The sequence below is a fragment of the Scophthalmus maximus genome, chromosome 20 (genome assembly GCF_022379125.1).
Source record: "Scophthalmus maximus strain ysfricsl-2021 chromosome 20, ASM2237912v1, whole genome shotgun sequence".
NCBI lineage: Eukaryota > Metazoa > Chordata > Actinopteri > Pleuronectiformes > Scophthalmidae > Scophthalmus > Scophthalmus maximus.
In genome coordinates, this window is record NC_061534.1 from 13,603,472 (window position 1) to 13,618,007 (window position 14,536).

A 14,536-nucleotide genomic window follows, 5' to 3' on the forward strand; every position below is an offset into this window, starting at 1 on the left:
AAAATATAAGCACACAAATCAAAGTTGATGCGGCAAACGTTTTAGCAAACACCTACACACCCAGCAGACACAGTCGTGTTTCTGACCAATATGCTCTTCTACTTTTAGCTCTGCTTTACTCTCCACCAGCTCTTGTGGGAAAGGCCTGGTTCTTTTATCCAGCTTGTTGTTGTTTGGTGCTGATCTGGCACCGTACAGTTGGTTTAGCGGAGTTGCTTTGCTGTTGCTTCCAAAAATGAAGTTGGTACGAGTGAACTAAAACAGCTAAGTCAAAACAGCGGGCCTCATGTAAGAACATTTTTATAATGTCATCCCAAATTTATCTCACATTTGTACGTACGGTGAATTCCTATGAACAGGCCATGTCGAATTCAGCAACCGCCTCAAACTTCAGAAATACCATATAAGTAGTCACTTTTGATAGCACAGCATTCTGGCTCTCAGTTTACACGGGCATAATAAAATCCTCATCACTTTGATCAACATAGTAATGACCAGCTGTCACTTCTACATGCGTGTGCCATGGGGAGTGGGGCTTATGAGCTGTAGCCGGCCTCCTGCTCTGATTATGGCTCAGGCTTTATAACCAGATTGACCAATGACCTTCATTCCAATAGAGGCCAAGTGTAATTTTGTGCGCAGCCTCCGTTAGTCAGGAAGTGGCGGAATGGGCCTGTGGTGAAGGGAGGACAGGACAAGAGGCAACATGCACACGTGAGGAAGAAGAAACCCAATGTGCACGGAAAATATTCATTTCGAAACCTGATTTGTTTCCAAGTTTGTGCCCTGTAGGGGTTAAAAATGAATCCGCTGTCAATGAAAGACAGTAACGCCGAACCGCTGTTGGGAGGGAATTTGGGTGTTATCGGCACCTCAAGGCAGCTGCTTTTCCTCAGAGCTCCTGAGGAAGTTGTCAACACCACTTTGGAGATAATGGAAGAGGAAAAAGAAGTATGTACTTTGTTTTCTGGCTCCTATCTTTAACTAGCGGCAGTATTAGCATCATAACTAACTCAATGCCAGTCGCCTGTCTACTGTCCAAAGCAGAAAACACCTGTAAAAATCCCAATTGGAACAAATAACCTCGGGTTAAACGTCTGGTGGAATTAATAAGTAGGCTGGTTGTGCTACATACTGATCTAGAAGGAAGAAGACAAACTGCATGTCGTGTTTGAAGCCTCTCAAGTCCCACAGCTCTACCCATCCGAGGTTCACTCTTGTTTTACCTCTTTCTCTGTGCCTCTTTCTCTTTGTTCCACCATCAACGGGATTCTTTCTCTTTTGTGAGGTTGAGCTGCTTTTGTCAATTCGGCTGTTCCGCCATCTGCCATTTCCATCACTGGGGATAGATACGAGGAGAGACGCCCACCTCTTCCTTGTTTTGTTTACGCAATGGGTGACACGGCTCCTTCGTGCCGTAAATCAGGTCGTCATTTGTTCCGCGAAAAGCCCGTCCCCTGTCCAAGGGAATAACACGGTAAGAGCAAGGCTTAAAGGGGACCATCAGTTTTAACATCGGTATGACAAGTTTTAGCCAAAGAGTTTTCTATTTCCACTTAAATGGTGATTCTCATCTGGTCTGAACAATTAGGGAAAAACAAAGAAGCTCTGTGGAATCATATGGAGAGAAAAAAAGAAACCGATACAACTAATCCCCTCCAACCTGCAGCTAATGGAAGTTGTGTCAGAGACAGTGAGGGAAACTAAAAGCTGGTAGCATGAATGTGAAGGCTTCTCTACATCATACAGATTCATGGGCGTCTTGCTGACCTGAGCAATAAAGTAAAGGATAAGGAGGGGAGCAGGGTCATAGCATGTTGCCAGACCTCAGCTGAGGTGAGTCTATCAATGACAGCATCCCAAATCTGAAATAGATTCTGTAATGCGCCATTCTGTAGCCTGGTGACATTCTGCAAATGATGCCAATGGTGTGGCTCATCTCTCTAAATTGAGTTTTTTTCTTCTCAGGGGGCGTTTGTGGCTGGCATTAAGGCACAAGTTGTCAGCAAGCTGTCAACCCCTGAGGGGTCTCAGTGGGCAGCAGCTTATGGAAGTGCCTAATGCCACTGCAGAGACCGCACTTTGAACAGTAGAAGTGGGGCTTTTAATTTAGCACTGAGTCATACTTCAACCTTTTCAACGCTTTCTGAATCCCGGAATCAAGGACGTGACTTTGGGTTTAAGTAGTTGTTTCCGGCGTTGTTGACTTGTGACCCCTCAAATGGAAGCAATGAAGCACTTGTGAACCCTCGTCACAGATTATAGGCTTTGTGTGGACATGCAGTATTTTATGCGCAGTTGAAGGAAAGGATGATTTTTACTCATTTGGCAGATTCATTTTTAGATGTTTCAATATCTGGTAATTTTTGAGAAAAAAGCATTGATGTGGGAAAAGTCATTTAGAAAATATAAACATCATGTTGTGTAACAGAAGTACTGCTAAATGTTTACCCTTATCCTTTTAATCGTGTTGGGAGTGACTGGCATTGATTTATTAACTAACTAATTAAAATTGATACATTTATCTTTCTTTTTTTTAAATCAGTGTTGCAAAGTGTTTGCAATTTTTTGTCGGAGGGTAGTTGGGCCACAAAAATATATTTTTTGATGAAAAGGGTTGAATTTAATTTATTATAATATTCTTTTAAAGATTCAATCTTTATGCCACAGGTCATACTCTAAATCAATTTTGTCAAATGAGGACAACAATCATGTCACTTCATCAGGGATTTCACGTAGACACGCCTAGAAGCCAAAACGAGAAACAAGGAACGTGGAGCTAATCAGATATTAGTGATTAAATGTTAAATGTTACATTTTCAAAATGTCTCAATAGAGCATGTTATTTTTTCATAAGCGTACAGAAGATTCTGGAAAATGTTATAATATCAATATATCAAATGACAGTGTGAAAGGTTTTACTTGTAACCATATCTCCTAAAAAATAGGTTTGTATATAACTAACTGCTATAGCAAGTACATTATCAATCCATCAGTTATTAGCTGGATTACTATCGTACTAGGCAACTGCTGTCTTTTTTAAATGACTGAAGTGCTTATATTATTATGCTATAATTTATTTGTTTTGTTGTTTCAAAATGTCCGTCTTAAATTATTTTCCACATTTAGTTATTGATAGGTAAGTTGAAAATGTTAAAAATGAAAAGAAACCTTGCTGACGTGACGTATTCTCCTACAATATGATAATTCATCATTTTCAGACCTGACCTTTACTCTTATCGATTCATGGGGAGCTTTCAACCAAAATTCAGCTATTAATGTGTGTGTGTGTGTGTGTGTGTGTGTGTATGTGTGTGTGTGTGTGTGTGTGTGTGTGTGTGTGTTTTGCATATTATAGATGCAAAATCAGAGCAATCCACCAAATAAATACGGATCATTACTGTGATAATTTTTTGTGGAGGACCTGACAGGCTTGTTCGGGGCACCTAAAAGTCATTATCAGATGAGAGATGAAAAGTGACAGTATGAAAATGTCATGGAACCGTGATTAAACCATCTGCAGAGGACAGAACACGGCCTAAATGTTTACTCGGTCGATTCTCCAGCTGTCTCAAGGGTTTGTTCAACAGCTGCAACGCACAGAAATGGTTACAGAGGAGCCATTAGTGTCCTTTTGTCAGAACACGGTGGCTAGACATCCCCAAACAGGATTCAAAATAATCCTGTCATGTTTATGGATTACTTCATTTTCCACAGATTACTCTACGGGCTGCACCTTCCAGTGAATTTCAATGTCCTCATTTATCCGCTTAGTGTGAGTTTTCCCATAGGTGTACATAATCATCTCTGTTCCTATTCAGAAATGTAATTATGGAGTAATCCTCAACATTTATATTCTCCTGCTCCTGCATCTGCATCGGCCGAACTGCAGCCCGCCATCTCGGGAAGGCTTTAGATTTTATTTTTATCCCGAGTGCAACTTTGTTCTAACCCGCAAACATCTTCGCTACTCCACTTCTCCACTTTTCCTTTTATTGTATTGTTTATCCTCTTATCACCACACTCTCACTCTTACACGCACGCACGAACCTGACGCACACATGTGTATTTCTGCACCGAAGTACAGTTTTGAGGTACTTGTACTTTACTCGTTTTTATTTTTGTAGTTTATCATTCCTTAAAAAAAGTTGGAGCTCCTTGTCACATTACTGAGAGTTGTTAGCAGTTCCACCAAAGACAAATTTAACTATTTCAACTCTTAGGTCAGAAATGATTGTTGGAAGACCATGTGATTTTTATGTAAATTACAACGACCATCTACAGTGTATAAAAGATAAACAAAAAGGGGACACAAATCTGTGATGAGTCAGTAGAAAGGGATTCAGATACTAGACTTTTGATCTATCTATCTGGAAAAAGGGTTATTCACTTGTACTTGCTCTGCACCGCAAACTACAGCGCCAAAATGACCATATGGAGCTAAATCAACACAGTTCTACAGTCAAAAATAACCCATTCACAAAGATCAGACAATCCTATTGGATTGGGTTGTGCATGTGTGGACGACACCGCGTCTGTCCATGGTATCTGAATGCCGGTTAAAAGCCTGAGCAGCAGCAAGACGGACAATGGAACACAGCAATTACAGGATGGTGCTCTGTGATTACAGATGACGACTTAATGGCCGCGCGTGTGTTCCACTTAAATTTGTGTCGTACTTGCACTGAACTGAGAGAAGAGAATATTAAGTCCCAATTGTTTTTTTATTTGTTTCCCAAGGCGTAATAAAATGGGAGTGATAAAGTTAGGCAGCTGAAATGAAAAACAGACGTCTTTGAAGAAGAACGAGGAGTACAGCGGCAGATCTTGGGTATACTGTCTGCAGGTCTCCGTGTGCTTTGGCTCCCTCCCTCTCACTGTCACAGGGTGACTCAGAGCTCATCACAATGAAGCCACTCAAGCAGACACGCTCAAATGCACACCCACATACACGCGCTCGCCCAGTCCGTGTCAGGATGGCTGCGAAGCTCTTTCCCACCCTCAGAGTTGGGGTCACCAAGAGTGGCAGCGTTTCGCAGGCAGATGGTAAAACTCAATCGACTTCCCCTCCGGTAGATTTGATAAGAGAGAGCCTTGCAAACACTGACTATAGATCACTTGAATGTATGCCTCTTATTTACCTATATAGGCCACATCTAAAATATATGTAAATGGTTATAAGGTGAAATGTGCGGACTGGAAATCTTGATGATACAGCGGCAGCATTAACTTTTAATCATTTAAATTACAGGATAAAGCTATTGGTAATTTAGCTTTGATTCACAGTCCCATGAAAAGATCAAAGCCAGCAAGGTATTAGCTTGTAGTTTAATACTTTGTGACTTCTCTGCTTTTTAGCCAAGGCCCATTCATCCCTATTAAATGTAAGATGTCTTTGAAATCAGGCATGGAGGGATGGCAATGTTAGTTTGTTGTTCAGTCTGTCTACTGTAGTACAGACCGAAAAATCTCAACAACCAGTGGATAGATTACAGATACACATTAGGTCTGGAAAATGTCCAGAAGATTGGGTTCTGGACATCTTCCGGAGAGTGCCGTTCACTTATGAGAAAAGCAGCAGGAGATTTTTCTTGAGTCGGACGCATTCACACATTCATGATCAAGGTTTTCCTGCTGTATTCTAACATGGGCTCACTCTGACACTCTTTCCAGAAATGTTACAAAAGGGCTGGCAGGAATAGTTCTGGAAAGTGTACGGAGCAACATTTGTCGATATGTGCGTTCTCACATACAGACCTTCCAGACGATTTCAGGACAATGTCCAGACTTCAGCGCATGTATGACAACGGCTCCAATGACATTGGTAACAACCTGACTTCCCTGCCACCACGTTGTAGTTTTAAGTGAAATGCTCCAACAAGTTTTGGATGCATTTGGTTGTACCTTTAACACTAATGATAATCACGTCAAACTCAGCAGCGTTTGGTGCAAATTAGAAATGCTGGCATGCAAAAGGACGATTTTGGAAAAGGTAAAAGTTATACCTGTATTCGCATTGTCAAAGTGAGCATGTTAGCATGCTGAGGTAACCATTAGCCAGCCTCACCAGGAGCCATGGTTGAGGACGTGTTCTTGGACCACAACCAGCTAAGAGATCACAACGTAATTGGTTGTACACTCTTCTTCGCTGTTTTTAATGGCGGTTGGCAACCACCGCAATAGGCACATTAGCAGCACCTTCTGTTCCAGAGTTTTCCCTTTCCTTGGACAGTGGCAGATTTATCAAAATGTGGTGGAAAAGCGAAAGAACAGCGGTAGATGCCTTGACTTTTTTATTGTAGTGCTGTCGTTTTAACGCGTTTTAAAAATAAGTTGTCGTTTGATATCAGTATACAACGCTTAACCCTTACCCTAATCCTAACTGAATTAAACGCGGCATTCAAATGCTTTTAAAGTGTTAAATCAAAGAAAATATGTGAGATATTACGCGGTTGACTGCCATCTTTTGAATTCCAGGAGACGTGACAACACGCATGCGCAAAACGCAAGTGGTGGACCAATGAACAAGCTCATTCTTCTCTGGTTGTTGGTACCATGTTCTCGGTCGCAGACAAACCTCCTCACCAGTGTGCCTGAAGATTAGCTGTGTTCAAACAGGCAATTACAATTTCCCTAAAAAAGATGGCCAGTAGATTTTAGTAAATGCTTCTGAATGGAGTGGATTTGTTGGGGTCTATTTTCAGCCATTGACTAAAATGCATTTGGTGAACAACACACATTTACTCAGAGCAGCATTAACAATGTATGTGGGGTTGACTCAAAATCAATTGCAGTGCGCGGCCGTCTTCATAAGAATAAAGGATCATATGTTTTAATAGGCAATAATCAAGGTTTATAGGAAAGAGGAATTATATTAATCTTTGGCTATACAGACAGTCCATGTTAGTGAGGAAACTTAATTGTTGACTTTGGACTTTTCATGGGATGTGGTAACAATAAGGAAAACCAGAATAGAAAGACAATCACCTCAATTGTCCTCTAAGTGAAATGCATTAAGTGGAGTGAGAGGAAAACCCCTCCGATGGAGACACGGAGGACTAACTGAATGAATAAATGGAGCCAAGTATCATGTGTCTTCAAGCTCTCCCTTTACTTGCATTAACTTGTCAATATCTTCTTGGCCCACCATCCGTCTCTCCCCTGATTGCCCACATAAGCTTCAGACCCAGCGCGCACAATGCACAGTTACATAGAATGATCCAACATAATTACTCTCATGTGTAGAACATGTCACGTAAGCAGCTATGCAAATCACCTTCTCCCCTTCTTCCCAGCCCCACTTGCTGTTGATGGCTTCCCGCAGCTGTGGGAGGATCAGAGAAACATATGTCAATTATTCATTAGGTCTCTGTGTCACAGTGGCTCTTGGAGATGGGCTTTACGGTTGTCTGTTGCGCCCATCTGTTGTATAATAACCCCACCCTTACTCATAAATGTCACTGACTGTTTAGAAAAAAACAACTTCTATTTTTTGGGGGAATTTAGGCTTATCGGATTTAGCAGATGGGAACATTTTGCACATGCATATGGACAGCTCTAGAATATCATTTGGCCTGAAATCTTTTCCAGCCATTTGCACAGATGTGAACTTACGGTTACGGGTCTGTAGTTTCCAGCACTATCGCATCCATTTACAAGGTTTACTAAAGGTCAAAACAATCTACTCTTCCAACTTTTTGCCATCAACTCTTCTCACCAAATCTTATTAAATAGATCAAGGATGATACTAAATACTTCAACCAGGTAATTTACAGACCAGAGCGTATCTTAGTTGGTCCTTTCTTCCGGCGTTCCTCATTTCGTGCCGGGGAATTAAACCTTTGACTTCTCGCTGTGGGGTCACCCTGTCGACCGGGGAAGTTGCTCGAGCTCTTGTCGTTCTCGTCGTGAAAGAAAAAAGAGAAACTCTGGTCATTTGTTTCCCTTTTAGAGGATTAGCATGTGTCACAAATCACCATATTGCTGTACTGGTTCTGACCGGCTTCTTTGGGTTCATCACAATAAGGACAACTGATCAGGCGGCAGGTATAACAACATCACTTTGTAAAACATCACTTTGTTCATTGTGCACTTTTTTTTTTTTTTTGCTCACTTTTATCAAGGGGATCTTAATGGGTTCCAGGACTATCCTAATGCTAATCACCATCGTCTCTCATTACATATCGTTAGCTTCCGCTGACTGTAAGTTCTACTCTCCCTACACCCTCACATCTCTCTCTCTCTCTCCTCATCCTCCTCCCCACCATCACCTGCCTCAGGTGATGACGAAGGTCCCGCAGCAAACATATCAGGAGGTCTGGCACAATTAGCAGAATCTGCCTGAAGGGCCGTTCTTCTTGGCCTGTATTCTCTCCATTATGCCCCTTTGGCACCCTTTTTTTTGCAGATGCGTTGTTTACCGAGGGCATTTAGCCCAAAGAAGGAGGGGTTGAAAACATGTGTTCGGGCCAGACCAGCGTCAATTAAGATAAAGAACACACAAAAAGACACACAAAAAAAGCACGTGTGCCCACCGGGTAAGTGCTCGCTCTACCAGATGGCCGGTCCAGCCCTGTTTCTAAAGGGGTGTCCAAAAGTCTATATGAACAGGAGGTACCTCAGTGCGGCTGTTTCCCTGGGAACGTGATGTGAGCAGGTGCAGTCGCTTCGGGCAGGGATTCCCCATCACCACAGCTGTCAATCACCTGAGTGAGGCTGTAGCCGGAGGGATTCCCCTCATCATTCGGTGTGCATATTGTATCCAGCTGTAATAATAAAAGTAGAGAGAATTGTCTTCAATGAGTTGTTTTTCCCTAGTCCCCACAAATGAAAACGTTTGTCGTTACACTCACAGTCCTCTGTCTTTTCTCACCTCTATTCTCTGCCTCTTTAGCCTTCCCACTCGGCGCCTGTTTAGCATCCAGTTTTGGAGATTTCAAAAATCACTGATCTACATGAATGGAAAAAGAAGAACTTGAACGCACTGTATTTTAATGAGGTCAGTGGCCGGATCAACATGGACACCGTGTAGAATTAGGAACACACTGAAGCCTCTGTTCTCCTGCGGCCTCCATCGTATCTCGTTGCAGTCGCCTCATATCTTCCCGATTTAACTTTCAAACAATAGTGTCGACACATAAGCAAAAATAGGTTGACCGTTATCATTACACTGCAACCATTGTCCGTAATGCTGCATCAATGGGTTTCTACGCTATTTGCATTTCTAGCATCAATTAGGATTCATGAGAATGCTAAGATATTCCCCGTCTTCCCCTTAACTTCTTGATCAGTTGTATTGCACCTTGCACCAAAAGAGAGCATCATGTCCCCATCTCTTACTTATGTTCTGTGCAAGAGGCTCCGTCAGTTGTATCTGAATATATGATACAGGACTCGGCCTGTTCTGTCTTCACACAGGGAGTGGAAAGTGTGGCTAAATTCTGCTGAACCAGGAAGTCACAAGTAAAAGTGTCTGTGTGTAAAAGCTGCCCTTCATTATTCTGCAACTCATTACCGTAACTGAAGACACGACGTTGTCCTTGAACACGTGGGACGCATGTTCACCCTGCCACATGCAAAACAACACCAACCAACAGAAATGCACTCACTCACCCATTCATAACACACTGCCTAAACCACAACCAGTCTCTCGTGTCCTTTTATCCCAGTCTCTGCAGAACGGAATACACACTGCGAATGACAAACACTTACTGTTTCTGGGTTTCTGTCAATAGAAAGTACGGAAGACGGCACAATGGCTCTTTTTTTTTCATTTTCACAAGAGATTCTTGTCTCAAGAGTCCTCCCCCTCAAGGTGCATTTTTATCAGACACTGAGAAAGAGGCCAATCGGCACACTTCATCTATTGTGCTTTCTTGAGAGACAGCCTGTGTGTGTGCGTGCGTGAGTGTTTTTATGATTTCAAACTGCTTTTCAAAAAGATGTATGGCACTTTTCTTTGGAGATAACAGTGTATTTTGTTCCTAAAGCTTCTGATCCTATTTTGCAGCTTTTATGATATTCCATTAATGTCATTTTTCTATTTTAACGACACTCCTAAAAACTGGTGATTCTGGAGGTGGTGAGCATCTGTTATTTACACATTGTCCAAGATTTCCGATGGTATATACTTCAATAATATGAGTCACATGCATCCAAGTAGCCAAACTATAACTTAATAGTTTAAATTATATCAATACTTTCTTTAATTTGAATGGACCAATTTGGTGTTAAATTTGTATTTTCCTTTTGAAAACACCAGTGCATTTCCTTTCAAAAGCCATTGTCATTGAGACAAGACACCCCAGTGAGATTCAGAAGGGATGAGATCTATGCGACTTATTCAGAGGGGAGGTGAACCATCAGTGTCTGACTTTTGAAAAAGATCAGGTCGTTATTTAGACATGTCCAGTACACTGGCTTATGAAATTCAGATGGAACTGAAGAGGTCTAATATGTAATATATGCGCATCATGTACAGGTCTGAGACCACCGAAAAGCAGCATGAAATCACATAAATACAGATATATTTAGTCTTATATTGTTTAATGTATTGCCTTTGTACACCTGCTATTTCACGTTTTTTTAATTTGCTTCGTTTTCACCTTGTCGATTATAGCTTATCAAAATGAAAGAGAAACGTGGGGTTGAGGGGGTTGTACATTAGGTGGGTGGAACCAACAGTTCACTTGACTGACGCTAAAGAAAAGTCGAAAATGTCAACTATACACAGCTTTTCTGGCGAAATAAAACTTTAAAAATAACTTTGAAACATTTAGTCCCTGGGTGCCTTCTTACCTCAGGCATGAGATATGTTTAAACAAGAGCAAAGCACTTTTAGTCAAAATATGAAAGGAAATTATGAAACATTCTGGCACCAGCGGTACAAGGTGTTCATGTCATGTGTATTAAGTTTCCAAAGTGTGTTCGCCTATAACTGACAACTAAATGAAAACCTTTTCCTGTCGAGTGGTCGACTGCGAATGCTTTTCATGATGATTTTGTCATGTTAAACATTTCTGATGTGACATTATGAGATTTGCTGAGATGTGTGTCTGCACATCTGTGTGTTCCTGGGAGTCCCACCCCGGCTGAGTTTAAATGGCTCCGTGAGTTGATTCGGGTAAACAGATTAAGTCCCTGTGTTCTGCCTCACAAGTTAAATCTGCCTCCGTCAATTACAGCAAAATCTAAAGAAGAAGTACCAGCAAACTGGTTCGGTAGAGAGGGAGAGCGAATGAGAGAGGAATGAGATGATTATAGAGAAGAACTAGATAAAAACATGGGCGAGGAGGAGGACGTGGGAGGAAAAGGGGTAAAATGGGGGAGGATTTAGAGAGAAGCGGTGTGTAGAGAAATGAAATGATGCACTGTAGATAATATGAAGGTGTAGAAAACGAGACTAAAGGTCAGGACAAAGGGTAATGGAGGAATGGGAGCAGGCGAGGTAGCGCGAGGATAAATCGACACAGAGAGACGGGCCATTTCTATGAACGAGAACCAATAGATTGACTCTCCAAGGTCAGAGACGGGCTCCACTCAAAGCACAGTCATCTGTTCGACTGAGTCTGATGGGCAGTAAGAGCTTTGAGGTGAATCTGTTTTCAGGCAACCCCACGAGAACATCATCTGCTGCTGCGGAGTTTGACGTGGTGACCGTGAATGAATGGATGAATGCTTCCTGGCGACATGACAAAGATGCTTCAATTAGACCGTCACCCCCCTCCCCCCTCCTATAAAGAAGGAGAGCACAAGTACAAATTTAAAGACATAAATCCATCTTAATAAAAACTGTGTAGATAAATCAATGCACCTTGGCTCAGGTCTGTGTCTATGTTTATGGCCTGATGAATGTGCGCTGTTTGTGTGTGTGTGCGTGTATACACTTACCTTTGTGACACATGAGATTGACTCCTGCAAATGGGACAGGATGTTTCCCTGCTGCGTGTCCCCTCAGAGAGCCGTGCTCATGCTGCTTCAGCATCCTCCCAATCAATTTGTCACCGGTGTGAATAATCTGATTCGTCTCCATGAGGAACCAAGCAACCGAGCCAACCTCGGAGTAAATCTTTTTGGTTCTATTTTGGTGGGATGGCAGGGGTATGGTGGGAAATGAGCAAAATGGTTAAGCACACTGCAAATTCAAATAATGGGAAATGGTAATTTGATGTAATAATGAATATAGGTCAAGTGTTATCGCTCCTGTGACAAAGAGGCTATTGATATAGCTGCCTTGTTTTGTTTAATTGATACAGTTGTCTTGCTTTGTTTTATTGATTTAGTGGGATTTTATTATTGTTCAGTTCAACTGCTGTCGCTTTCTGTGTGGACGCCAGGAAGACTGGCGCCCACTTTGTGGAAGCTAATGGGGATCCAACTAAAGAATAAAAGGTGGAAAAAACAACAACTTACCAACACAATGCAAAACAACAAAGAAAACATGACGAAAGCTGCAAAATGAACACGAAGTTATGCAAAACAATTACAAATAGATACTAAATGGTGACCAAGAGGTGAGCATCAAATACAGAGATGCAAAATTATGATTTGTTTAATATGATAATCTTTTTTACATTGATGTGGTCAGTGATTAAAATGAACATGTAAATGCTATCAGAAGAAATACAGGAGCGAGCAGAATGCGTAGAGGTTAACTTGGAGTAAATTACAGGAGAAGTGTTTTTTTTGTCTCGTCGTTATCCTTCTTCAAAGACGCCCCCTCGTGCTGCAGACGAATCCCATCTCTTCTCAGGATGTCATGAACTAAATTGAGCGTGAAAAGGCATCAGGATTTGGAGAGAGCTGAAACGGCACACCTGGCTGAGCTCATCGCCGAGCCGATATTATTACTGTCACACAAAAATCTGAAACGCTGGCAGGATAATGCGTCTTTTTTTAGCCTGTTAGGTTGACACCTTGTAAAAACAACCATGTAGATTGTGTAACTTGCTTGTGTCCACTTAGTCATTTAATCTTAAATGCGCTGTCATCCACACTTATGGCCCCTAAATGATTCCACCCCACCCGCTTCCGCTGTGAAGACAGTTTCAGCAGTTTCACTTCCTCATTACACCGACACTGCACCAGTTTGCTTTCAAGTTATAGGTTTCTACCTGTGAGGAATTACTTTTGAATTTAAAAGGAAAAAAATGGCCCTTCTGAAACACAGCTATGTAGTTCAGCTCGAACATTGATGCTATGGCTCCTGGAGAAACCGGAAGACAAACTGCCAAACATGAAGCCATTATGTCACATAATTTGCTTTTGAAGAAACAAAGAACAAATGAAACTCATTCGAAATTTAACTTTCTGTGTTTTATTCTATAACTCTTGTCAAAAAATGATTCTGTTTAACCACGCTCAGCTTCTCATGAGAGAGAGAGAGAGGGAAAGAGAAAGCACACAACACCTTCCAGAGACCGGAGAGCTCATGGTGACCTGGGCCTGTCACCCTCTTTCACAATGACATTGCTGTTAGAAAGTTTCTCAATCATTGCTTTTAATACAACGGCTGACAAACACAGAAGTGATATGACTTCTGTTCGCAATAATTTGTACTCGTAGCATTGAATCCACCGAGACTTCTGTCTCTGCAGCTCCTCTGCTCATTGTTTAGCTTTTCTGTCCCACAACCTCTCTTTTTTTTGTTTGGATTGTTTTTATCTCATTGCTCTCAACAGCATCATTTTCAGCTGCAGCACACTGCCTCCGTTCAACTGAAAAGCTCTAATAATCTTTTGTATGCTGTACCAACAAGCTGGAGAACACACTCACGCATTTAGCAGCTATTTCTCTCAAGAGCTGGAGGGGACCAAAAGCAGAGCTAAAATCAGAGTGAATATTAGTGTTCCGTTTGTTCAGTGGCCAGAAACTCGAGCCTATTAACACTTTCAGCAGTTACAGCCTGTTTGCTAACACGTTCACCAATACCAAACTTAAAAGCATGATACAAAATGATTGGTGATTTTAAACTGTGTTGAGGCCAAAAAAAAATCTGATATCCCATATTTAAGGTGCACTGGCCACCAACAAGCAACTGACTGAAGTGTGTTTAGAATTAAAGCTACGAGCAGCGATGAACGGGCCCTCGCAAATACTCGCACGTCTGGGTATCTCGCGACAGTAGAAATATACTGAGTGTGTGGCACAAAGCTTTAGTGGATCAGACGGTTATGTTGCCACATGCATTGTTTCCCTGTCTTGTTTGCTGATACAGTATTATCCTTTAGTTTACATGAAGTGACTAAGTTGTTATAGTTTAATTCTGACTGAATCCTCACAAATAAAACTGTAAATGGTGGTTGACATTTCTCAGAGCCACTTTCAGCATTAACACATCAGCATTCTTAAGTGACCTCGTCCTCCCCAAACATTCTGCCTCGGCAAACATTTGACATCTTTAACTTCCTTTTTTTCATGGTGGCATTTAGGTTTATGAGACTTCACAGTATAATTTCACAGTCTTCCTTGAAATGGAGGGTAATCACTTGCTGTTCCTTGTAATCAAAAATTGTATGTTGATCAAATACATCAGTTA